This window comes from Mirounga leonina, unplaced genomic scaffold (assembly GCF_011800145.1).
Source record: "Mirounga leonina isolate KUSES-001 unplaced genomic scaffold, KU_Mleo_1.0 Mir_53, whole genome shotgun sequence".
Classification (NCBI taxonomy): domain Eukaryota; kingdom Metazoa; phylum Chordata; class Mammalia; order Carnivora; family Phocidae; genus Mirounga; species Mirounga leonina.
Genome location: NW_023270807.1, coordinates 88,943,604 through 88,971,074, shown reverse-complemented (window position 1 = coordinate 88,971,074; position 27,471 = coordinate 88,943,604). Strand labels below are relative to the sequence as shown.

The 27,471-nt window shown below is 41.2% G+C and overlaps 1 protein-coding gene and 1 long non-coding RNA gene across 2 annotated transcripts in view; one reads left to right on the top strand and one right to left on the bottom strand.

Moving 5' to 3' along the window:
- LOC118000838 overlaps window positions 1-15,585 on the bottom strand; it is a 55,362-nt gene extending 39,777 nt beyond the window's left edge. Inside the window, exons 1-3 of the long non-coding RNA XR_004676579.1 lie at window positions 15,474-15,585; window positions 8,451-8,510; window positions 8,296-8,352 (exon numbers count right to left, since the gene is read on the bottom strand). This is a non-coding gene — a long non-coding RNA (uncharacterized LOC118000838). The remainder of the gene's footprint in view (window positions 1-8,295; window positions 8,353-8,450; window positions 8,511-15,473) is intronic.
- A 225-nt stretch (window positions 15,586-15,810) lies between these two features.
- IL20RA (interleukin 20 receptor subunit alpha) overlaps window positions 15,811-27,471 on the top strand; it is a 32,230-nt gene continuing 20,569 nt past the window's right edge. The window contains exon 1 of the mRNA XM_034990757.1: window positions 15,811-15,916. The gene's annotated coding sequence lies outside the window, so the exon portion shown is untranslated. The remainder of the gene's footprint in view (window positions 15,917-27,471) is intronic.

Genomic DNA, 27,471 nt, shown 5'->3' with positions numbered 1-27,471 from the left:
CTGGTTTACTCACTGAGCTCTCAAACGCCGTCTTGGTGATGGGAAGGCCAGTGCATCACCACTTACTGGCTGACGTCTACAGAAGCAATCTGGGCCATCTCCCTAAGATTTTAATCTCTATTTGACTAGAATGTGGGCTCCACTGTTAACAGGGACTTTATCTGTTATGTCACTGCTGTGTCCCCAGCTCTTAAAAGGGTGCTCAGCACTTAGAAGGTGGTACTCAATAAATAGTTGTTGAAAATTGAATAAATGACTTTTAAAGGAAATATTCCTAATGAGAGGGTAGCAAAATTCCTACATCTATACCTTGATATGAATGATAAACGTGAGCACAGGCTTAAAGGGGTGGGAGAGAAGCAATGGGTAAGGAGGCTGTAGCAACTTGCCTACTTTATTATATTTACAGGTGTGGACAAGTATGGGAGGCAAACGGGTAATGCCTGTAGGTTGAAAATCTTAATGGGACAGGCTGAAGATACACTTCTGAGTCAAGCTGTAACCTTGTGCTACGAAGAAGTTCTCTCAACATGAGAGCAACCATCATGTTTCGACATAAACTGGTCATTCAGCCTTGCTTTTCATTTCCTGTTTTGTTTTCATGGAAGGATTTTAGTGTTATCTTCGAAGGTAATCTCACCTAGCTGTGAAACCCAAAGGACGTCTAGTCCTTGCTTCCAAGACTGGGCCTGTAGAAGAATCCATCACTCTTGACTGCAAGCGAAAATGGCAGCTCTGTTCCTTCTGGTCCCTGTGTCTTCTGAGCGTTGTTTTAGGGCTGAGCCTGAGGCTGAGAGCGGCACTTGAGATCACTCCTGTCTTCTAAACCTTTCTGTGCAGCTCAGAACCGAAAATCAATTTTATGTAGGAACAGTAAGTGGTCCCATATTGAGGAGGCAGGTACAGGTGAGTCTGTGCCCTCTGTCGTGGCTGTAAACCAGGACATTGCATATTCATACACGGAGAGACTGGCTAGGACACCCAGACTCAGGAGCGTGAGAGAAGAGTGACATCCAGTGGCCAGCTGGGTGCATTTCTGATGTGCGGTGCACACAGACCGCGAAGGATGAAGCTCACTATTTGCTCTAGATGCTGACTTCTGCTTTGTCTTTCCAACTTGGCAACCCTGGGACACTCCAGGGAGATTCTGATGTCAGACCAACCAGGTTCTACCAGTAATATTTATCCTTCCACATTTCTGGGGGTTTCTTTCAGAATAATCATTTATCTCTCTCCAGAGTTGCCATGTTTTAAATTGCATCAAATATTTAATAACTGTTAATATTCAACATTTGAGAAAATGTAAAATTCCAAAATTACATTTGTTCTTAGTTTTGAAAATAAGGTTTGCCATTCATTCAACAGATGTTTATTGTGCACCCACTAGGTGACAAGCAGTGAGCAAAAGAAGAATTCTTATCCGCTTGGAGATTATATTCTTACTGAGGAAGACAGACAGTAATATACATAAACTATACATACACACATATAGACATGTCTTATCATGGTACATGCTAAAAAAAGAAAGAAAAAGAAACAAGGTAAAAACATAGAATCTGACAAGGAGATTGGTGCTGTTTGGGATGGTGGTCATACAAGGTCTCTCTGAGCACATTTGAAATGAAGGGTCAGATAATGTCTATCTCAGAGGAAGAGCATTCTAAACATAGAAAAAAGTAAATGAGGGGCGCCTGGGTGGCTCAGATGGTTAAGCGTCTGCCTTCGGCTCAGGTCATGATCCCAGGGTCCTGGGATCGAGTCCCACATCGGGCTCTCTGCTCCTTGGGAGCCTGCTTCTCCCTCTGCCTCTCTCTCTCTCTGTCTCTCATGAATAAATAAATAAAATCTTAAAAAAAAAAAAAAAAGAAAAAGAAAAAAGTAAATGATAAAAATGACTGTCATATGAAATCAAGATTCTAGAGAAAATGAAAATGAGATCATCAGTGTCAAAAATAATTATACATAAAAGCCTAAGCTATGAGCCTAAACTCAACATACTTTAGAAAGAAGAGTGTAAAAGTTAATTACAGTCAATCTTTGAATTAGGAATTCAGACCTAAAGTAAAACAGTGCCCTAAAATAACAAAATGTCACTATTTACAAACAATTTATTTCAATGAAAAGGCAAAGGGTTGGAAATGTAGATAGACACCTGCTTCCTTCAGTCCCTTCCCTACCCAAGTACACCCAAAAGGAACCTAACACAGGCCACCCAGTGGTAGCTAAGGGCACTACCTCTGTCTCTCTGTTTCTCTGTCTCTCTGTCTCTCTCTGTCTCTGTCTCTGTCTCTCTCTCTCTCACACACACACATACACACAATGGAGAAAGTTTCACTTTCATCATGATATATAGTAAAGATACAACTTTGGGAAAGACGTTTCTTTTCCCTCTTTTTGAGGTATGATATACACATATCTTTAAGGGTACAATTGGCTTAATTTTTACATCCATTCACATGTATAAATTTAACTGCCACCCAGATTAATATATAAAACATTCCCAGCTCCTCAGCCTCTCTTTTACCCTCCTTCCCACAACCCCCAAAAGGTAATCATTATTCTGACTCTGTCACTATGCATTTATTTAGTTTAGTCTGTTCTTTGAACTTACAAATGAAATCACAGAGTATATATTCTTTTTATATCTGGGTTCTTTGGTTCAACATCACATCTGTCAGATTCATTCATGTTGCTATATGTAGCAATAATCTGTTTTCATTGCTGTCTAGTATTCTAGTATAAATATATACATATACAGTTGATATGTTGCACTGTTGAGAAACTTTTGGGTTATTTCTTGATTGGGGTTATTATGAATAAATCTGTTATTAGCATTTTTGTACATGTCTTTGGCAAAAATAAGCATTCATCTTTGTTGAGTATGTCTCCAGGACTAAAATTACTGATTTGTAAACTGGACCAGCTACGTAATTTGCAAGGCCCAGTGCAAAATGAAAATGCAAGTCCTCTTGCTTAAAAAGTAAGGGAAAAGTGTCACCCACAATACTAAAATATAAAACTCTTTCCTTTTTTCCATGATCGCTCTCAACTTGTCATAGTGTTCACTTGCTATTCAATGTCACTTTTAAAAAAATTAAAATGTTTAGATATTAGCATGAATTTCACCATTCATCTTTATATTGTGCATTGACAGGGTTTTTTTTTTTTTTTTAAGATTTATTTATTTATTATTTGAGTGGCAGGAGGGGCAGAGGGAGAAAGAGAATCTCAAGCAGAGATTCCCAGCTGAGTGTGGAGCCCCACGTGGGGCTCAATCCCACCACCTGAGATCATGACTTGAGCTGAAACCAAGAGCCAGTGGCTCAACCAACTGAGCCACCCAGGCACTGGGCAGTGGTAGTTTTAAATGCAAATATAAGGGCGTTTAATCTGTATGCAGAATCACCGCAATTACACAATTTGTATTTCATAGCTTGTATATGCATATTCTTTTTTTTTTAAAGGTTTATTTATTTATTCATTTGAGAGGGCAGGCGGCAGAGGGAAAGAATCTCAAACCAATTCCCCACTGAGCAGGGGCCCAAGGTGGAGAGGTAGGGCTCCATCTCAAGATCCCAACCTGAGCCAAAGTCAAGAGTCAGCACTCAACCCACCAAGCCCCCCAGGTGCCCCACGGATTCCTTTCTTAACAGAACAGTGAAAATGCTGCACTGAACTAAATCAAATATTTTTATTTTGTTTCCTGGTACATGCACATTATACCAATGCTTCCTACCCTCAGCTTACCAGTGAGAAAGAAGGACTAAAAGGAGAAAGAACTGAAGATTGCCCTCTCTTTTCCTTTCCTTCCATGTTCTCATTTCGAGCATATGTGTTTGGCTAACGCAGGGAAGTAACATAAGTAAGAAATGATAGGATAGGATTCTTTGGTTTTTCACATTTCTTAAAACAGCACTGCCCTCTTTCTCCATTCAGTGCAAGTTCTGGTTTGAATGGAAACGAGGCTGCTCAGAGATGTCAGTGCCCCCACGCACCTTGTACTCCTCCGAGTCTCACTGACCTCTGAGGCAGGAGGTTGCACAGAATTTGGTGCTGTGGTCATGGCACATGCTGTACATGAATGGGGCAGCAGAGAACAGTGGCAGGCTCACAAGTTGCTCCTGCCTCCCAGCTCGAGCCCCTGCTCCACGCTCTCAACAAGACTGCACTTACAAAAAGCAGGCAACAAAACTAAGAGGCAATCCACGAAATGGGAGAAGATATTTGCAAGTTATATTTTGGATAAAGGGCTGATATCCAAGATCTATAAAGAACTTACCAAACTCAACACCCAAAATAACAAATAATCCAGTCAAGAAATGGGCAGAAGACATGAACAGACACTTCTCCAATGAAGACATACAAATGGCCAACAGACACATGAAAAAATGTTCATCATCATTAGCCATCAGGGAAATCCAAATCAAAACCACACTGAGATACCACCTTACACCAGTTAGAATGGCAAAAATGGACAGGGAGACAAACAACAAATGTTGGAGAGGTTGTGGAGAAAGGGGAACCTTCTTACACTGTTGGTGGGAATGCAAGCTGGCACAGCTGCTCTGGAAAACAGTGTGGACTTTCCTCGAGACATTAAAAATAGAGCTACTCTACTACCCTGCGATTGCACTACTCAGTATTTACCCTAAAGACACAGATGTAATGAAAAGAAGGGGCACATGCACCCCAATGTTCATAGCAGCAATGTCCACAATAGCCAAACTGTGGAAGGAACTGAGATGCCCTTCAACAGATGAATGGATAAAGAAGATGTGGTCCATATATACAATGGAATATTACTCAGCCATCAAAAAGAATGAATACCCAACTTTTGCATCAACATGGGTGGAACTGAAGGGGTTTATGCTAAGTGAAATAAGTCAAGCAGAGAAAGACAATTATTATATGGTTTCTCTCATATGTGGAGCGTAAGGAATAGCTCAGAGGACCACAGGGGAAGGGAGGGAAAACTGAATGGGAAGAAATCAGAGAGGGAGACAAACCATGAGAGACTCTGGACTCTGGGAAACAAACTGGGGGTTACAGAAGGGAGGGGGGATGGGGTAACTGGGTGATGGGTATTAAGGAGGGCACGTGTTGTGATGAGCACTAGGTGTTATATGCAACTAATGAATCGTTGAACACTACAACAAAAACTTATGATGGACTCTATCCTGGCTAACTGAACATAATTTTAAAAAAACATGTTTAAAGAGAAAATCATTAAGAATTTCAAGATGTGGCTGGCTGAGCATTAGGCCATGCACAGAGCCCTGCTGAGTTTCAGGCCCTGAGTGACTACACAGGTCATCTCTCCCTGAATCAGGCCCTGTTTGGAAGCAGTTTTGTTAAACAGTTTTCCAAGGCAGTTTTCCCAGTCTAACACTTCCACCAGCAGGATATGACAGTTCTGGTCACTCTTACTTCTCACCAACACTTGGTATCATTTTACCATCATATTGGGAGTGGATTAGTAGCTCATGGTGGTTTTAGTTTGCATTTCCCTGATGATTAATGATGCTGCTGTGGTGAGGCCTGTCCTCCACTTGGATAGCTTCTCTTGCTAATGTACCTATTAAAACTTTTGCCCCTTTTCATGTTGGGTTGTCTATCTTTTTCTCATCAATTTATAAGGGTATTCATATTTTCTGCATTCTTTCCATGTGCATATATATTGCAAATATCCTCTGCTCTGTACTCTTTCACTCTCTTAACAGTGTTTTTTGATAAACAGCAGTTGTTAATTTTAATGACTTCTAATTTATCAATTTATAGCTTTATAGTAAGCTTTGATATCTTGGTCTCAGCTGTCCAATTTCATTCTTCTTCACTATTATCATGGCTATTCCTTTTGAAATAAAAACTCTGTAATGCCCTATGTGCCAACCTGGCATTTTCAAAAGTCCTTAGATCTAAATTCCTTAAATTACAACCAAGTAAAGCCAGACTACCTCTGGATTTGGACCAACGCAAATTATTAATGTTATGCTTTGTCTTTCCATACCAGAAACGAGGACTCTTTAGTTTCTTTTCACATACTCTGGCTAATTAGCATTCCCAGCAGGTGCAACCACCAGCTGACTTATTATACCAACAGTTGTTGCATTGAGAACTTTCTGGTGATCATGAATGCCAAGGTCATTCAATATTTGCAAGGATTTTCATCTTCTTTATTGCCACCATTCTTTATGGTACTGACTAATGTAACTTCTGTGGCTGTTTATAAACCCTTCCAGAAGTTTATAAACCCACTGTTCAATTCTCCACAGTAATTCTGAACCTCAAAATAGAAATGACCAAAACAACATCACAAATTCCTTAGTTAAAAATATTCTTTGAAATTAAATGAAAATTGCCAAGTATCCAGAAATATATGTGTGTATATATATACATATATATCCAAAAGATATGTATATATGACATAATATTCTGCATAATTTATGTTATATATGGTGAACCTATAGTCTTTCAATTTGTGGCTTGTCTCTTAACTCTCCTTTATTGTCTTTGGATGTGCAGAAATTCTTACTTTTCATCGATCTTTTATGGTTAGTGCTTTTATGCTTAAGAAATGCTTTCCTACCCAAAGTTCATACGGATATTCTACTATATTGTCTTATAAAATTTTCCTGGCTTTGCCTTCAAAATTAGCTCTTGGGTTGGTTTGCTAAGGCTGCCGTAAAAAAGGTGGTCTAACTGACATCAATTGTCGTCTCACGGTTTTGGAGGCTAAAAATCTGAAATCAAGGTATTCGCAGGGCTCGTTCCTTCTGAGACCTGTGAGGGGGAGTTTGTTCCAGGCCTTTCCCCTAAGCTTCTGGTGGCTTACCAGTAACCGTTGGTATTTCTTGGCTTGTAGGTGTGTGACCCCAATCTTTGCCTTTATGTTCACATGGCATTCTCCCTGTGTGCATTTTTGCATCCAAAATTCTTTTTATAAAGGCACTGGTTACATTGGATTAAGGGCCCATCCTACTCCAGTGTGACCTCATCTGAATTTAACTTTTCTGAGAACTGGAGGGAGGACATCATTTAACCCATAACAGCCCTTTAATCCACATTAAATTATTTTTGTATGTGATGTGGCAAAAGGTAAACACCCAATTTTCCCAGAAGCATTCACTGAAAATCTTATTCTTTCCCCACTCACCTAAAATACGCTCTTTTTCATTTATCAAATGTCTGTAAATGTTGGACGCTATATACAGTTTCACGGATCTTTTTATTCTACCACATGGTCTTACTGTACCTTTATAATAACTCCTGAAATGTGGAAGGGAAAGTCCTCCCATCTGAACTTTTTACTATTTTTTTTTAATATTTTATTTATTTATTTTAGAGATAGAGAGAGAGGGCATGTGAGCGAGGGCAGTGGGGAGGAGCAGAGAGAGAGGGACAAGCAGACTCCATGCTGAGCACAGAGCCTTACATTGGACTCGATCCCATGACCCTGAGAGTGTGACCTGAGCTGAAGTCAAGAGTCAGACGCTTAACCAACTGAGCCACCCAGGCACCCCTCCATCTGAACTTTTTAAAAGATATCTTGATTATTTCTGGACCTTTGAAATTCCACATGAATTGTATAATCACCATGCCAAGAATTTTATAATCACCTTTCACAAAAATCTGTTAAAATTTTCATTGGAATTGTATTTTTTTCTAAAACATTTTTCCTTTCTCTCTCTCTCTCTTTTTTAAGATTTTTATTTATTTAACAGAGAGAGAGAGAGAGAGAGAGAGAGCACAAGCAGAGGGGAGCGGCAGGCAGAGGGAGAGGGAGAATCAGGCTCCCCACTGGGCAGGGAGCCTGATGCGGGGCTCAATCCCAGGACGCCAGGATCATGACCTGAGCCAAAGGCAGACATTTAATCCACTGAGCCACCCAGATACCCCATCATTGGAATTGTATTATATCTATGAACTAATTTTAACAGCTACTGAGTTCTCAATCCATAACCACAATCCGTATTTCCCCATCTAAAAAAAATATTCTTCAACGTCACTTGCTGGGATTTCATACTTTTTCCCATAAAGCTTTCGTATGTCCTAGGTATCTTTCATGCTATTACAAATGATTCTTTTCTTTCATTTTCCACTAGTTTAATATTGATGTGTAGACATGCAATTGTGTTTTGAAGATTGAATTCATGCCTAGAAGCTCTGCTAGACTCTCATGATAATATTTTAAATTTATCCATGGATGTTTTTTTGCTCTACAGGATACGTGGCCAATACTCTTTAAGACTATCAAGGTCATGAAAAATACAGAAAAATTGAGAAAGTATCACAGACCAGAGGAGACTGAAGACACATGGGAACGACCGGTAGTCTGGTACCCTCAATTGGATCCTGGAACAGAAATGGAAAAACTAGAGAAATCTGAATACAGTCTGAAGTTTACTTAACAATAATATGCCAGTGTAACTTGCATAGTTTAGAACACTTACCGTGCTAATGGAACTGAGTGAGGAGTATGCAGAAACTCTCTGCACTGCCTTTGCAATTTTCTGTAAAAAGTACACAAATAAAAAACAAACACGTTTATTTTCTATTATGTGGTATTGGTGCAAAAATAAACAAATAGACCAATGAGAAGAATGAGATCCAAAAATAGACTCATGCATATATGGTCAATATATTTCTAACAAAGTGGCTAACACAATTTCATGTAGACTGAAAATCTTTCCAAAAAATGGCACAGGAACAATAGGACAGCTGCCTGAGAAAAAGCATTCATCTCTACTTTTTCCTCATACCAGGCATCAAAATTAACTTACAATGTATTATAGATTTAATTGTAAAAGGTACAACTATAAAATTTCTAGAAGAAAACATTTTCAACTTTGGAATGCATGAAGATTTCTGAAGATGAGACACCAAAACATAAACATCAAGGGGGGGGGAATGGAAAAAATAGATTTTATCAAAATTAAAAACTTTTGCTCTTGCAGATATTATTGTAAAAATTAAAGGGCAAGCCATGAACTGGGAGAAAGTATTTGCAACACTGTAAATCTGAAAAAGTATTTGCATCCACAATACATGAAGGACTCTTACAACTCAGTAACAAGTAATAACCCAAATGTCCATCAACAGGAGAATGGATAAATCAAAGGTTATATACATTCATATAATAGAATGCCAGGGAAACAATGCTCCATGAATATTTTCATGTTTCTGGACAGTCTGCCTTCTTAAGCAAAGGAAATCGGCACATCACAGACTAGCTCTTCTTCCCGGATTTATCTGCTCCTCACATTGCAAGAGGGTTAGATCTGGAGCCCTGTGTTCTCATTCAAAAGATAATAAAACTTACCTCCCCCAGAGCCAAGTGTTTGCAGTCCAGGGTAGGGACTTTCCCCTTTGCCTTCCTGAGAGCATTCATTTACTTTCCAAAGTATTTGTTTACATTAGAGAGATAGAGTTTCTCTCCCTCTCTCAGAAAGATAGAGCAGCAGCTAAGGGTGTGTAGCCTATCTAAACTTCTAGATTTATAATTTTGGGTTTCCCTTCCTGTGGTGCATGCACAGGATCCACCTGGCTCTCTTCACATCACCCCAAAAGAGAAAGAGGAATGGAAGCCAGAGAACCGATGAAGTTATTGTGGGTAATCCTAAGAAACTGATCTCTGTCCAGGGAACCTCATATTTGCTTTTGGCATAAAAATGAACAGATATTTAAAACTTATCATGGAACATTCCTAGCAATAATAAAAAAAAGTAAAAACTACTCATCCATGGAGCAACATGAATGAACCTCAAAGATATTATTATGTTGAATAAAAGAAACTAGACACAGAAGAGTACCTATAAGAAGGTCAATAAGATAAATAAATTTAAGATAAGAAGGTCCACCAATAAGAAGGTCAAGAAGAGTCAGAACTAATCAGATGATAACGAAAGTCAGAACAGTGAGTTCCTCTGGTAGAGGTATATGAGAAGCATGAGGGAATCTTCTAAAGGGATGGAAATATCCTATATTTTGATCTGAGGTTGGTAACATGGTTGTGTATATATGAAAAAAGTTAAGATTACTGTGCTTTAGGCACCTTATTTTATGTATGGTATGACTTAATAAAAAAAAAACGTCGGCCAGTTGTTTTGTGGGAACTCACAAGTGATTCTAAAATTTATGTGGAAATACAAAGGGCAAAATTAGCCAAGGTACTCAAATAAGAACAAAGTAGAGGGACTTGGTTTACCAGCAAAAAGAAAGGAACTAAAATAGTGTGAGATTTGGCAAAATAATAGACAAAGAGACCAACGGAACAGAGCATAATCTATAAACAGACCCATTAATAAAAGACATTTCGTTTATGAAGAAGATGGAGCTTTAGGGAAAAGATGATTTTTCCAATAAACAGTGCTGAATTGGTCAGACTCATATAAAAAATAAAAGTTGAACCCCTAGTTTATCATATAAAAATCAGTTCAAGGCAGATCATAATTTTACATGTGAAAAATAAAGCAATAAAGTTTTCAGAAGAGAACTTAAAAGAGTATCTTCATGATCTTAGGGTGGGATAACATTTTTTAAACAGGACACAAAAAAAACAATGATCATAGGAGAAATAATTGGTAAATTAAACTACATTACATTTAGGAATGTCTTTTATTACTCCATTGAGAGAGCAGAAAGGCAAGCTACAATAAAGGGAGAAATATTGGCAACATATGCAACTGCCAAAGGCTTCATATTCAACATATGTAACAAATTTCTTCAAACCAAAATAAAATAAAAAGACGACCTAATAGAAAATTAGGTCAAAATTAAGATCTCAGCAGGTGGTAAATCATGGATTTTCAATAGAAAAAATAGGCAAGAAATGGGAGCAGATCCTTGACACAAGGGTATATCCAAATGGCTAATAAACTTATGAAAAAGTTCTCAATGCATTGCAGCTGATGGGAATGTAAATTGTTATAACCACGTTGGAAAACAGGTTTGGCATTATTTACTTACACGGAAATATGTCTGTCCTATGACCCAGTAATTACACTTCTGGGTATGTACCTGGCAGAAATATGTGCACCGAGGCAAGAGACATGAACTCGAATGTTCCAAGAAGCGCTACTGCTAATAACTCCAAACTGGAAACAATCTAAATGTCATCAAAATAGAATGTATAAATAAATTGTAGCATAGTCACATAATGGATAACTTTACAGTGTTGCACTAAATCTATAGGCAGAAACACAGATGATTCTCAGCATAATGTTGAGTATGAGAAGCCAGATACAATGGAATACACACTCAATGATTGATTTTGTGGAGAAGGAAAGGGGCAAGAGGACAGCCTCTGTAGGTTTAGCATTGTTCTATTTCTTGACTTGGCTGATACTTGCCAACGCGTTCCCTTCGTGATAACTCATTGAGCTGTAACATCTGTATTGGTGCATTTTTCTGTATGTATATTATACTTAACAGTTACAAAATTTTTTAAATGCATGGGCTGCTTCTCAAAAAAAAAATTTGGAAGAGTTGGAGGAAGATCTGATGAGATAGGATTCCGTAAGATTTTAATTATTTGATATTATTTAGATTTGAGCAGACAGCATAATGTAAACACTGTTAGTGGTCCCAAATATCCACAACGAATGGCAGAGTAGACTAAAAGGATTTCAGAAATCTCCTAAATACTGGATGTTTATTATCTCCCCAGGACTCTTTCCTTTCTTCCTTTTTCCCCAACTATCATCTGCCCTCTAACCTTCAGGTTTACTTTTGGAAACCTAGTATATTCTGAACCTGCCCCTGACTATAACTGTGTGTCCAGGAATGTTCCCATGTTTGCATTCACGTTGTAGTTTACAATATGGAAATCACACCAATGTTGCTTTTTTCATAAATTAATAAGTATACATCTTCATATGTGTGTTATTTTGCAGTTCCCCCCTTAAATGTATTTGCTTCATTTTTCTTAAGCACAGAGGCATATAAGGAAGTCATTATGAACATAGACTTTGGAATTAGATTAACCAGGCTTCACATCCCAGTTCTGTCACTTATTAAGTGAACAACCTGACCTAGCATGTTTCCTCATTTTGTCATTTGGGAAAATGTGACTAACTCACAGAATTGTTGTAAGGACCTAAGAAGGTGGTAAGTGTAACCTTCTTAGCATAGTGCCTAGCTCAAAGTCAGAATTCAGTAACCTCACATGATGGTGATGATGGTGATGATCATGATGATGTATCATTCGTGGAAACTATTTAGGAGTTCAACTGGAATAGGAAAAGTTTGTATTTTTTTGTTTGTAGTGTTAGTGCTGGTATTGAGGATGGAAGGTATTGGTTTACAGCCTTGCTGATCAAAAAGCTCAAAAACCCATACATCAGATTCCACAAAATTAAGATCTCAGCAGGTGGTAAATCATGGCAAGAAGGATTGCCATCTAGACATTTCTCCAAAGAAGACATACAGATGGCCAACATACACATGAAAAGATGTTCAATATCATTTGTCATCAGGGAAATGCCTATTAAAACTACAATGAGATAGCACCTCATACCTGTCAGAATGACTAAGATCAAAAACACAAGAAATAACAAGTGTTGACGAGGATGTGGAGAAAAGGGAACCCTCATGCACTGTTGGTGGGAATGCAAACTGTGGCAGCCACTGTGGAAAACAGTATGGAGGTTCCTCAAAAAGTTAAAAATAGAACTACCATACAGTCCGGTAATCATACTACTGGATGTTTGCCAAAAAATACAAAAACACTAATTAAAAGGGATACATGCATGCTCTATGTTTATAGCAGCATTATTTACAATAGCCAAATTATAGAAGCAGCCCAAGTGTCCATGGATAGATGAATAGATAAAGAAGATGTGGTATATATAAATACAATGGAATATTATTAGGCCATAAAAAGAATGAAATCTTGCCATTTGCAACAACATGGATGGATCTAGAGGGTATAATGCTAAGCAAAATAAGTCGGTCAGAGAAAGACAAGTACCATATGATTTCACTCATATGTGGAATTTAAGAAACAAAACAAAGGAGCAAAGGAAGAAAAGAGAGAGACAAACTGTGAAACTGACTCTTAACTGTAGAGAACAAACTGGTGGTCACCAGAGAGCAGGTGGGTGGGGGATGGGTGAAATAGGTAAAGGGGATTAAGAGTACACTTATCCTGATGAACACTGAGTAGAATTGCTGAATCACTGTATCGTACACCTGAAACTAAAATAACACTGTATATTACCTATACTGGAATTAAAATTAAAAACTTTTTAAAAAAAATTTTCCTGATTTATTTGACAGAGCGAGAGAGAGCACAAGCAGGGGGAGCTGCAGTCAGAGGGAGAGGGAGAAGCAGGCTCCCCGCTCAGCAGGGAGCCAGACGTGGGATTCAATCCCAGGACCCTGGGATCATGACCTGAGCCTAAGGCAGATTGCTTAATCGACTAAGCCACCCAGGTGCCCTGAAATTAAAAGCTTAATAGAAAAATAAAGCACCAATCAGGAAAAAAAAAAGGTTGTAATTTTCATGACAGAATACATCAGTTTGAATGTGTTGAGTCATTTCAAAAATCTTCTGAAGGATATACTAGGATTTATTTTGACTGGGAAAGTTTAGACTGGGAGAGAACTGGATTGCTTCTTCCTGAAGTTCACTTCAGGAAGGTAAGATGGTAGAATTTAAAGGTACAAAGGAAACTCCCTAAGGTGAGTTCCAGGTCACAGGTAAAAACAAAAGAAGTCACGACTACACTCTTGAATTTAATGCATGGGAAACATCAACTGAACACTTAGCAATATTTTAGGTCCCACTCCTCCTATGAGAACCACAGGCATCTATTGAGGACAGAGCGGTGAATTTGTTACCAGGTATAAGACCAGTGAAATTCTGACGTGCTGTCTGACAAGAGCAAAGGGGAACTTGAGGAGGACAGAGGGAAGACGGGTGTGCCAGTAACAGAACTGTTACTGCTCAAGTTAAGAAGGGTAGGGAATAAGGGAAGGAGGGCTATGTACCTGTCTGCTTTAGCCCCTTTGGGGCCACGAATGATTCCTGTTTGAACAGAAATGCATATTACGTCCTAAAGTTTAGATACCAAAGATGAGTGGCCCCAAATACATTTGTGGCAAATATACATCACATTTAACCCACTAGACTTAAAATGATAAGGATGAAGCCCTACTAATAAAATTTACAGTCAGTAAAGACCACAGTGACTCACCACAATGCTGATGATGAGCTGCTAACATAGAGTCCTTCCTAAAATGTTCAGTCCTTCCTACATCTTCCTGAATCAGTAAGACCCCAGCCAGGAAAGCAGAAACCATACCAGTTCTTTCAACAGAAAGAATTTGCTAGGTGGAATTGATTACATAGACGCCGGAGAACTAAAAATGTGAAAAGGGGATTTTTCAGACTGAGGCCCTGGAAGTAACTAGGGGAAGCAACTCTCAGCCCCCAGGGCTGAAGGAACAAAGGGAAGATGTGGGGGTTACATCCTGGCAGAGGAACCCCCGGAAGCTGAACTCTGGCCTCTGAGAATGGGCCTGGCCAGCCCAGTGCTGGTGTCTCTGAGGGGGCGCCATGAAGCTGGTTCTGGGCGCACGGCACCAGCCCCTCCTGCCAGGGTGAGGAGCCACTGCGCGGCACGGCGAAGAACAGCAGGTAGGAAGGCCAGTCCCCTCGCAGCTCCTCCGGCTGTCAGCGTTCACCCAGCGCCCCCTATCGATGCAACCTAAAGGACCCTGCTGACAAACGTTTGGAGAGTCCTAGGTTCCGCGTCCCAACACGGAGCTCAGCCAAAGGGACAACCCGAGCTGGATTTATTCTCTGTGTCCAAGTCTTTCTGGAGGGAAGGATGTAGCATACTTAGGGGACTCTTGAAAATCCTGCCAGTCCTCTCCCTCCCTCCCAGCAAAAAGACTTCCTTCTTTTCAATTACTTCAGATTCTTTTTTCTAAGATGAAGGTAGCTGACCTAATTTTGTACACTTAGGTTTTCTGTGAGGGAAAGAGGGAACATACCAGAGGTGAATCGTTTATTTCTCTATTTTAAGGCGGTGCCCAGCCTTCATAACTCCCTCTCAAGGACCAGGGCCGAGACAGGCCCTCGGGTTTTCTTTATGCTGTTTTAATTATTTCAACACAGTTCTTCACTTCCACCCCCGCCGTCCCGTTACGAAGAGCCTGGGCCCTAGAAGCGGGCCCGTGTGGAAATCCGCAGGCCCCTCCCTGCTCACGAGCTCGGGGGACTTCATTCAAGCAGATACCTTGACTTTCTGAGTTTCCCTTTTCTGAACAATGGGACAATACCTGGCTGCAGGTGGCGAGGACTGCGTGAAATCAAATGCAATGCATGGCAGAGTGCCTGGCGGCATGTTGAGAAATAAATACCCATTTCATTCTTTGATTCATTCTTCCGGCACTGAACTCTGACATTTCAAAGTTTAGAGGAGCGACTCTCAGGCCTGAATACGAGACCCACTTTTCTGTGTGCTCACCTCACTCTCTCCTCCGCGGAGCGCAGGCTTTTACCTGCACCGGTGACCTCGCAACAGGTCGGGGCGGTGGAAACTCGCCCAGACTCTCGGAACTGCGTGGCCGGGGACCAGAAATGGCGGGGTCCCTCCCCTCGGCGCCGGCATCCAGCTGGGCTGCGGCGGGACGCGGGCGGGGCGCAGCCGGGGTACCGCCTCCCCGGGCTCCCGGCCGCGGACAGCGCCGCGCGACGCCCTAGCGGAGGGCCCGGGGCGCCGCGGGAGGGCGCGCGGCTCGAAGGGGCGGGACGCCCTCCGAGATGTGACCCGAGCCCCGCAGCCCATGTGGGCCCGGCGACCCCCCGCGGGAGCGGCGGCCAGAGCGGCCCAGGCGCCCGGCCGCCGGGCCCTGCGGCTGCTGCCGCTGCCGCTGCTGCTGCTGGCGGCCGCGCCGTCGGGACGCGCAGGTAGGTGGGTGGCGGCCGGGCCGCCTGGTGCGGGACGGGGACGTGACGGGGCCCGGCCCGCCGACTGCCCAGCGCCGCCGGGGTCCGTCCCGCGGGTTTCGGGGTCGGCGCCGGGAGCCCCGGGAGAAACTTCAGCGCGCCTCTCGCCTCTCGCGCGCCTGCGGCTGCGTCAAGTTCGCAGGACTGAGAGCTTCGCTCTTCCCACTGCGGGGCGTGCAGGGAGGTAGAGGAAGGGTGACAGGGGTCGCTCTGAGTGGAACCGGCAGCTCGGCACTTGCGATTGGCGACAGCGACCGCGCGCGGCGCCCTCGCCCGCACCGACCCGCCGCCCTTTAACAGGGACCAACCCGCGGCGGGCGGTGCCGGTTGCGCTTGCTTGAAAATACCGGACTCCGGGGGAAGGGTCTGCTCGGAAAGAACAGCGTCCAGAACGAGGCAGCGTTTCTAAACTAAGATCGCCTCTCTTGAGCACGTCATTGGCTTTCCTTTGCAGTTAAGACCGTGTACAGATATGTGCTCTTTGATTTTTCGGAAATAACAAAACTTTTAACTGATTTATGACGTAAGGTAACTGAAATTTGCTTTGCTGTGTTAAGTTTAAATTCTACCAACTGGCATCCAGTAAGCCAGGATGATTCATTAGCCTGATTTCTTTTTTTCTTCTGCATTTTCTGGTATATGAGAAAAAGATTTTTTTTTTTTTAAAGCAAGATATTGGGGATTTTTTTTAAAAAAACTAAAACCAGCAAAGCTTCCCAGAATACTGTATTTTGTAGGGACGTGGTTCAGGCTTTTATGACTTTTAACCCAGAGCTGAACAACAGTGAATACAGAAAGAAAGTTGTCCTCTAAAGTGCAGTGTTCTTAGTAGTCAAAGGACAAGTTGTTTAAGTTTGATACAGTTAGTATGGAAGCAACCCAGTGCCCATGATAGATGAGTGGATGAACAAGATGCGATACCCACGCTCACACCCCGGACAGGAATACTACTCAGCTGTAGAAAAGAATGGGATCTCGCCATTTGCCATATGGGTGGACCTAGCGAGTATTATGCTAAGTGAAAGAAGTCAGGCAGAAAAAGACAAATGCCATATGATTTCACTTTCACGTATGGAATCTAAAAAAGAAAACAAATGAATAAACAAACGAAAAGCAGAAACAGATCCATAAATAGTGAGACCAAACTCATGGTTGCCAGAGGGAGAAGGGTGGGAAATGGGCAAACCATTGAAGGGGAGTGGGAGAGACAACTTCTTAAGAGAGAGTGATTTCTATCCCGATGGGTCAGCCACACTATCTGCTAAACAATGTGGGCTTTCTGAGGGTTAGATGGCATTGCCACTCTTGGGTAGGGTACTACTTTAATTTTTCGAACGTTTTAGCACAAATATTCAGTCACCAAACTTAGTATTTGGATCAGGCTGTATAAACCAAACATTCAAAGAGAAGGGAAAAACAAAACTCAACGTAGCATCAACATTCTAGGAAAATATTGATATTTAATTTCAGGTAAGCTTTTAACGTTATTCAGAACATCTGTGATGTTCCCTCAAGACAGGCATGACACCCACATTCACTTTCATTCTCTAAACTCCCGGGACAGAAGTTTCATCAGCAAGTTTATCCCTGTTGCATATCAAACTCTGCCCTGTTGGCCCATTTCCATGCTTATTCTTCAATGAAGATAAGGAACTGTGGTCAGCATTAGATAAACAAGCATCCAAAGCCAATAAGAGAGAGTGGGAGAAGATGACTTCCCAAGGTCATGTTCTCCTTTCCTCAAGCCTTTCAGAGGTATCCATTGCTGTAAAATAATTCTGAACTTGCCTGCAAGATTTTTTGTGGACCACAGTCTAAATATTACTACTACATCTATGCTTATTAGAACTAATTTACTATAATTAACACAGTGAAGGTATTTGTTCAAATGTCTCTTCTTTGATATCAACACAGCAGCGTTTGGGTATTCTATTTCACTGAGTAATTATTTGTATACACACAGATGGTTCCAGTGAACTAATTAAGTTACCTTCATTATTTCTTTAACTTTTAATTTTGAAATAATTTGAAGCTCACAGAAAAGTTTCAGGAACTGTAGGCTTTCCTTTCACTGAGTAATTATTTGTACAGACACAGATGGTTCCAGTGAACTAATTAAGTTACCTTCATTATTTCTTTAACTTTTAATTTTGAAATAATTTGAAGCTTACAGAAAAGTTTCAGGAACTGTAGGCTTTCTGTAAATCCCTTAGCTGGTTTCTCCCAAGTTTAACATCTTACATAACTATTGTACAATGTTCAGAACCAGGGCATTAACATTGGTATAATATACTCACCAAACTATAGACCTTGCTCAGATTTCAGCCATTTTTCCACTTAAGGCTCTTTTTCTGTTCCAGGATCCCGCTTTACATTTAGCTGTCATGCCTCTCTTGTCTCCACCAGTCTATGACAGTGCCTCAGCCTGTTTTTGCTTTCATGTCCTTGACCCTTTGGGGTGTCATCTCTTCTTAGAATGTCCCTCAGTTTGGGTTCATTTGATGTTTCTTCATGATGAGAGTGAGGTTATTCCTTTTGAGCAAACTATGTTGTCTTTCTCAGTGCATGATAGCAAAGGATTTATGATATCAATATGTCTTGTTCATGCTGATGTTAACCTTGATCACTTGGTTAAGGTGGTGTCTGCAGGGATTTTCATTGTGTAGTTACTGTTACTTTGGAGCAGACACAAGGTCATTTCTTGTACATTTGCATGGCTTCCACATTTATCAGCTGGAGGCGCATCCTCAGCCTGTCTAGAGAGCATCATGTATCCCAGATCCAACCGTGTGGCATAGGATCACCAGCCTCTCTCTTCAGAATGTGTGTACCTACTGCCTGTAATAATTATTTATTGAGCTTCCTATAGAACAAACCCAGGAAAGGCAGTATTCACTCTCCAACTAAGGAGATTCGTTACCTCTGGGAGGTGGCGTGGTATAGGAACAATGAGGTAGGGCTGAGGAGGGACTGACAGTTCTCTGTACCTTTGGTATGGCTCTGACTGGTAGAGCCTTAGGTAAGACGTATATTTCCCATTTAAGCATAAACTTTGGACAAAGGAATAGGCAGATGGAATGATTCATGTTATAAAATGAATATGTTAGGATAAGCATTTCAACATAAAACATTAACTATTTTTATAATATTTTGTTTTTTTAAAGATTTTTAAATTTATTTCAGAGAGAGAGCATGGGAGCGGGGACGGGGTGGGGGAGCAGAGGGAGAGGGACAAGCTGACTCTGCGCTGAACCCGGGGCTCGATGTGGGGCTCGATTCCACGACCTTGAGATCATGACCTGAGCCGAAATCAAGAGTCAGACGCTAAGCTGACTGAGCCACCCAGGTGCCCCTATAGTATTTTAAATAAATAAAACTGCATATCCGTGTGTTGCCTTTGTTAGTGCTTGGCATAGTACTTTTCACAAAATATTACTCAGTAAATTTGCAGGTTTTTGCTTAAAAACACCTTTCATTACACATGTGATGTTTTTAAAATGATTTTCTATTTGCATCTTTTTCTTCTTTGTACAGTTTTACCAGGTATCATTGACACATTTATCTCCACGATAATTTAAAAAAATAGACACCTGAGAATCCGCTGCAGCTTAATGTAGCACATATTTTAATGAGTAAAATCATTTTATCCATCTTATTAACATTACACTTATGCTATGAGTGTGATATTCTGAAAGAGTTCTGATTTTCCTTGGTCCATATTTATGATTATTTGACACAAAAGCTGATACCAGAAAAATGAATTAAATCTTTATAGTCAATTCCAAGATATGTCAATTATTTATAAAATTGGAGAACAAGAAAATTTTAGGGAAAAATTGCCAACTGGAGACATTAAAATTAAATACATCCTCTACTTTAGTTTTCAGAATTCCTTTGGAAATAGAAACCTGGGGTTGACAGGACATTATTAAAGTCCCATCCAAGTGCTTCTCGTATGAATCTCCTCTGAAGCATTACTTCCAGATCATTACCTGTCTGTTTGAGCACCTGTCATCACGAGACACTCACTGCCTGGCACCCAAGGCAGGATGTCCTGTCATTGCAGACTTCCAACTATTACAGTGTCCTTCCACGTAATGAGCTAAGCTCTTACTCTCTTGCATCTTCACCCACAGTTGGTCCTTGCAAAACCATGCAGAACAGGCTGTGCAGATAACCAAACGCACCATCTGTGTCTTCTCCTCTCTCAGCTAACCACCTTCCCAGTTATGTCATGTCAGCCTCTCGCTCCTGGTCTTTCTAGCATGTGTGTGTTCCAGTTTGTCTGCAAGCTCCCACGCTGCCTCCCTGTAGGTCATGATGAGATGGCTGGTCTACTAACATTTCAAGCACTACACCTGGCCTGTTTGTCCTTAAATGATTCAGCGTCAAGTTCTCAGTGAACATAGGGTCCCTGATGCCTGAAAGCACTGCCCTCCTTTTCTTTGTTGTCCTCTCCTAAGAGACACAGACTCTGAACCCTCATTTCAACTCAGGCTTTCATATTAAGACAATTTCACTTTGTGGAGGTAGTTTTCTTTCCGTTTGCTTCTCGAAGGATAAAGGTTGGAAATATGGCATAATGTTTTATCTAGAGCTTGGGTCTGTGATGCAATTAAGGATACTCTTTTCTGGAAAAAAATTTTACTGATTATCTAGTCAACGCTAGTTCTGTTTTTGGACTGTGGTGGTCACTGTGTTGCACATTGAGCCACAGAATGGCTCCCGTGCAGCCACTGGCTGTAATTTCCATACTTTTTCCTATACAGACTTGTCAGTAAGTTGTCCTCATGCTTCTCGATCTCTACATGTATGCTCTTCATCCAGGGTCCTCAAAGTTCCAGCCCATACAGTTGCGTTTGTATTTTGGGGATAGGAGGTTTTTTTGGCAACTTCATTGTCCTAGTTAAAGCATTTGCTTACATTATTTCCCCCATTTAAATTTTCTCCTTCTCAACTTTGCAGATATTTTGCCTCTTGCATCAATCCCTTCATCTTTACTTTCTGGAGATTCGGCAGCCTTTAAAGCATTCATTGTTCTCCTCAGTAAACACCGTGTTCATTTTTGAGGAAAGATACAAGCAAGCAAAAGACACCTCCTGTATCAGTTTTCTGAGGCAGCCGTAACAAAGTACCACGAAGTGGGTAGCTTAAAAATAACATCAATTTATTATCTCACGGTTCTGGAAGCTAGAAGCCTGAAATTAAGATATTGGCAGGGTTGACTCCTTTTTTTTTTTTTTAAGATTTTATTTATTTATTTGAGAGAGAGAGCATGAGAAGGGAGAAGGTCAGAGGGAGAAGCAGACTCCCCGCCAAGCAGGGAGCCCGATGCGGGACTCGATCCCAGGACTCCGGGATCATGACCTGAGCCGAAGGCAGTCGCTTAACCACTGAACCACCCAGGTGCCCCCAGGGTTCACTCCTTTTGAGGGCTGTGAGGGAGCATCTGTGCATGCCTCTCTCCTAGCTTCTGGTGGTTGCTGGCAATCTTTGGCAACCCTTGGCTTGTTGATCTTCGTTCCAATTCTCTGCCTTCACATGGTGCTCTCCCTGTCTCTTCACATTATCTTCCCTCTGTGCATGTCTCTCTTTGTGTCTAAATTTCCCCCTTTTATAAGGACGTCAGTCATATTGGATTAGGACCCACCCTAGTGACCTCTTTTTAACTGATTACCTCTCTAAAGACGCTATACCCAATTAAGGTTACTTTATGAGGTTCTGGGGGTTAGGATTTCAACATACTTCTTTTGGGAGGCACAATTGAATTCATAACACCTACCATACCCTCACAGGCTCATAGGGCAGGATCCATGAGCTTGGCTTCTAAAGTGGAGAAAAGCTACCTTTTCAGCCCCATGTGGTGGCTCTCCTCCTCAGCATGTTTATAGTCTATGTCCATTGTCAAAGGGCAACTTTCATAGAAGTGTCATGCCTGAAAGTCTCTCCTGAGAATGTTGAGGGCGGAGATGAGGTCTTCTCTTGTAATTTCCATAACATGAACATAAGAGAGAGAGACCATTGGGTAATATATTGAAATATGGAATTACTATTTTGTAAACCTAAAACTCATATAATGTTATAGGTCAATTCTAGCTCAATAAAAAAAGGCGGGGGGAGAGCCATCAATGGTGTGTAATAAAGACAGTACAGTTTAAATTTCTTCAGCAGAGGGGCTCACTCTCCTCAGACCCCTACCTCCTGCCTCGGCTTATATGAGGGGCACTTTCACTGCAAAATCCTCGCTCTTGCTCCAGCAAGGACCATTTTCATACTTAAGGCTAACTATCATTCCAATTCCAAGCCAGCCTTCCTCCTCCATTTTAGATTAAAATATGTGTGTTGCTAAATTATCTACTAAATGCTCTACTTCGTTATTTTAAAAATTAGCTCATAATTTCTAAGTGTAAAATAGAATACCACATGCATTTCAGGAGCAAATAACTTAGGGGAATAAGGTATTCGAGGTGATCAGATTTAATGAAGAAGAATTACCTTAACACACCATGCATCCATTTTGAGTTTTCAGAAGTTAACATATACCTCGACACAATGTGATTTGAGCACTTTTCATTCATTCAATGTCATTCACTCATATCCATCAGGAACAGTTGTAGGTATTGAGATGAACATGAAAACAAGGTCTCTTTCTTCACAGAGCTTTTAGTCACAGACAGGTAATTACGTTAGAGTATAAATGCTAGAACTGAGAAAAACACGCTTCTTTAGAAGCACAGAACAAGGTAACCAATCAAATCTAGAAGGCAGGCAGGGCTTCCTATAAAAAGGGTCCCCTAAACTGAGACTCATAAGAGTTGCTGGTATGTGTGTGTGTGTATATATATATATATAAAATTTGGTATTAGGTATATATAAAATTTTATATATATCACTTCACATTCTACCTATTTGAGGAGAAAAGATGCATTATACAAGCAATGAGGTATCAAAGTCAAATGTCTTGCTATGAATAAATACTTCCAATGCTTTTAGGAAAAAAACATAAATTTAATAAATAGTTATAGGTAGGCTGTCATCCCTATTATGTAAAACAATTATAACTTAATATAAATTCAGCTCTTTTTCATTTTAAATATTAGCAGGAAAATACAGGCATACTTCATTTTACTGCACTTTGTCAACATGGCATTTGTCACAAATTGAAGATTTGTGGCAAGCCTGCATCAAGCAGCGAGGTCTATCAGCACCATTGTCCTCAGCAGCATTTGTTCACTTTCTGTCTTTGTATCACAGTTCGGTAATTCTCGCAATATTTCAAACTTTTTCATCATTATTATATTTGCTCTGGTTATCCGTGATCTGTGATCGGTGATTATGAACTTGCAGAAGGCTCAGAGGATGGTTAGCAGTTTTTAGCAATAAAGTATTTTTTAATTAAGTTATGTACATTGGTTTCTCAGACATAATGCTGTTGCACATTTAGCGGACAACAGTATAATGTAAACATAACTTTTGTACTCACTGGGAAACCACAACATTCATCCGACTCACTTTGTTGTGATGGTGACTTAAGTACAGTGGCCAGGGATCAAGCCTGCAGGGTCACCAAGGTACACCTGTGAAGCCAAATCCTGCTCTAAGCACATTCTCTCTATAAATTACCAGGTAGTTAATATTCCTTTTTCACACCTACAGTTCTTTCTTGTAAAACTACAAATCAGCAAACAAAACGTGGGCAGGAGTAAGGAGCTTGGTAGCTATAGGACAGCCTGACTTCATGGTCATTGGCAGCCTCGAATCACTGTGGTCTGCAGCTTTTTGCAATACGGAATCAAACTACACACACGGTTATCAAAAGGCACAATTGTTACAGCTGTGGTTTTGCAAGATAAGGCTGGTGTCCTAGGTGCTATTTCCCACTTCCTTAATCAACACAGCCCTTTGAAGACTCTGTTGGCTTTAGTGAGCAAGAGCAAAGGGAATGTCTTAATTGATCCATTCTCTCAGTTGTCCCTGGAGAAGTTTCAAGGCTGGTGCAATGCCCATTGCCCAGCGCAGCAATGCCCTTGACTCGTCTTTGTGCGTGGCCTCTTCATTGTTGCTCTGCTTTTCTAATGACCCGTGCTTTTTTACATCTTCGTGGCAGTTAAGGACCTAAAAGAGCTGATCTTCAGTGTGGCCCAGGCAGAATGTGGGACTTCTGTTCATCTTATTGCATGCAGTTACCCAACTTCATCAAGGCATAGTTCAACCCCAGAGAGGTCTGATCGTAGTCCTGGTCACCCTCAAAAACATCAAAGCTTCTACTTTCACTATAGAGGAGAGTTAGCCCACTGAAAATCACATTTACCTTTCTGACAGTGTTTTTGTTTGTTTGTTTGTTTGTTTTAAAGATTTTATTTATTTATTTTTTAGAGAGCGAGCGAGAGAGAAACAGCATGAGAGGGGAGAGGGTCAGAGAGAGAAGCAGGCTCCCCGCTGAGCCGGGAGCCCAATGCGGGACTCGATCCCAGGACCCTGGGATCATGACCTGAGCCGAAGGCAGACGCTTAACCATCTGAGCCACCCAGGCGCCCTCTAACAGTGTTGTTTTTGTTTTGTTTTTTTTTTTTTAAGATTTTATTTATTTATTCATGAGAGACAGAGAGAGAGAGGCAGAGGGAGAAGCAGGCTCCCAAGGAGCAGGAAGCCCGATGCGGGACTCGATCCCAGGACCCTGAGATCATGACCTGAGCCGAAGGCAGACGCTTAACCATCTGAGCCACCCAGGTGCCCTCTGACAGTGTTTTTGATGGCTACTCTACACTTCCATTTTGGTCTTGTCCAACTGGAAAATCTGAGATTACAACGGTGATCACACCATCAACTTCATTTACCTCAAAATGCCAGTCCACAATGAACAAGAAGCAAATACTATTAATGACTTCCAAATCGCCCCTAAATAATTACTTCTCAGTTCCTTTCCACTAAATAATTATTTTTAAAACTCTCTTACTTTTTCTATTAATTATTTTCTCGGGCGCCTGGGTGGCTCAGTTGGTTAAGCGACTGCCTTCGGCTCAGGTCCTGATCCTGGAGTCCCGGGATCGAGTCCCGCATCGGGCTCCCTGCTCAGCAGGGAGTCTGCTTCTCCCTCTGACCCTCCCCCCTCTCATGTACTCGCTCTCTCTCATTCTCTCTCTCTCAAATAAATAAATAAAATCTTTAAAAAAAATTGGTTAATTATTTTCTCACATTTTTGTTTTGTTAACTTTCTCTCTGAAAATTTCAAGTGATAGAGATATGAATAAAAGAATGGCTTTGCGGGGCACCTGGGTGGCTCAGTCATTAAGCGTCTGACCTACAACTGATTTTCTAACAGTGGGGCTGACATATACAAGTTAAAAATGGTGTCTTCAAAATAGACCTTTTAGGAGGTGATGCACAAAATTCTCACCGTGATGTATTTCTTAAACTCCTTTTTTCAGAGTTCCAAGTAGAGCCTGCACATGTTGGTCAGAATAGCCCCTTAAGTGGCAAACCTTCATCTTGGAGGTATGATTTAATTTTCAAAGTATTCCAAGCCATTTCCAACAAACTTGGGTAATCAAGCTGGGAAATCAGGCTACGGTTGGGCAAAAACAAGGTGTGGCTGTAAAAAAAAAAGAGACGGAATTTCTTTCATGTTTATAAGCTACCTCTGATAACAATTATAGCTGAAAGGAAGCATGCCCCAAATGCCATGAGCTGAGCAGTACCATAGGAATAATTATAAACCCTCCCCTGGGAACCACATGGAAGATGCACCCTCTCTTTGATGGGTAAACTCCAATATATTTCTTTTAAAAAGTAGTCTCGACTTTAAGGTCTTGCTTGCTACTAGGTACCAACAGCAATAGTCAAAAACATGTTTAAGCACATAAATTTATTTGTTGAGGTGTGGCTATAAAGAAATAGCGCTGCTTTTTCTGTATGACTCATGCATCACTCATCCACATAAATGTTCACATTCCTGGCAGGGAAAGCATATATTGATGGATTGTGTCCCAGATTCAAACAATATCTGCTGGCTCCATGTGAGCAGCAGAGCCTTCTGTGTGTTTCTGGCTTCTGCTGCCCCCTAGTGCCTATCAGTTTCTATTTCTAGCACACGGTAGGTGCCCAGTAACTATGTTGAAGGAATGACGTGGCTGTGTACAGTTCCACCAGGAAAAGCTTCAGTGAAGAAGAAATACTTGGGTTTTCCTCATTGCATTTCTTCTATCTCTCCTTAGAATCAATCATCTATCACATGCAAAATTTATAATGATCATACAATCCCTTCCTCCCACAACAGTGTTCTTTGGAGCATTTCCTAAAGGCGGTAGGTGAGTATCCTACTGTAGGAGCCCTGTCAATAGTCAGAACACTTGGCCTCAGTCAGGTATCCTCCAAATGGTTGAATAACCATGGCCAAATCATGCAGCTTCTCTGGGGCTCTATCGATTCATCTGTAAAGTGAGAATAGTAACTATGGAGGAGAACACTAAGTGAACAAGGATTGAGCTCTTCCTTTGTGCCAGGCACTGTTCCAGGAGGTCTATGTAGAGAATCTTATTTAATCATCCCATCAATCCTATGAAGCACGTAGTATTGTTTTATTTTACAAAGAGGAAATTGAGGTACAAAGGTTAAGTAACCGACTTGAGGGCACGTGGCTGTGCTAAGTGGTAGGGCAGGGAGTGGGCTCCAGTGTGGCTCTGGAACTCTTGTTCTTAGAGCTTCTCTGACCTACTCACATAAACAATTACTAGAAGCCAGAGAGGGAGGGCAGATGGCAGCCCTGTGTGAGGGACAGTATTATTAGAGAGAACATCGAGGCAGCCCACACATCCAGCAGTGAGTGGGCCAAGAGAGAGTAGAGAAGTAACTGTGGAGATGGAGGTTCGGAGAAGACCATCGAGTTTACAGGAACTAATGTTAACGCCAACCCATGCTCTCTCCTTTAGAGAACACAGCTGTGTATCTTTTCTTTGGCCTCAGTCAGGTATCCTCCTGACTCAGGTAAATAGTTCCTGAATAACATTGTAAGGGCTGTTTTTAGATGCCTAGTTTTTAAGGGTCCTTGATATATAATTAGAGAAAAGAGGAGAAAGAGGAGTGAATATTTTTCAAGAGAACTAGTTTACAACCTGAGACAAAAGAAAATCTGCTTTTCCTTTCAGCATGATGAAGTTAGAACAAGACCAAAGATGATCAGTCTAAAGGCAGCAATGCCATTTGGCTCTCATTTGGTGGTTACGATGAGTTGTGTCCAGCTCGTGCTTTCTGAAATTGGTTCATTACCCTCTGGTGCTTTTTGTTAACTCTTTTAACCTCCCTTCCCACAGTAAAGAGCTGATACAATCATATTAAGGTATTTGCCTATTTCAAAAGACACTTGGCAACATGTAGCAGCCACTTGCCATGCATGGGCTACTGTTCCTTCACTAAAAAGCATCTGCTGAGTGTGTACCGTGTAAGTTGACCAGGGTGATTTCAAGATACCAAGATTTGGCAGTTGAGGCAGTTCCCACCCCCATTCAGTCTTCACGTGT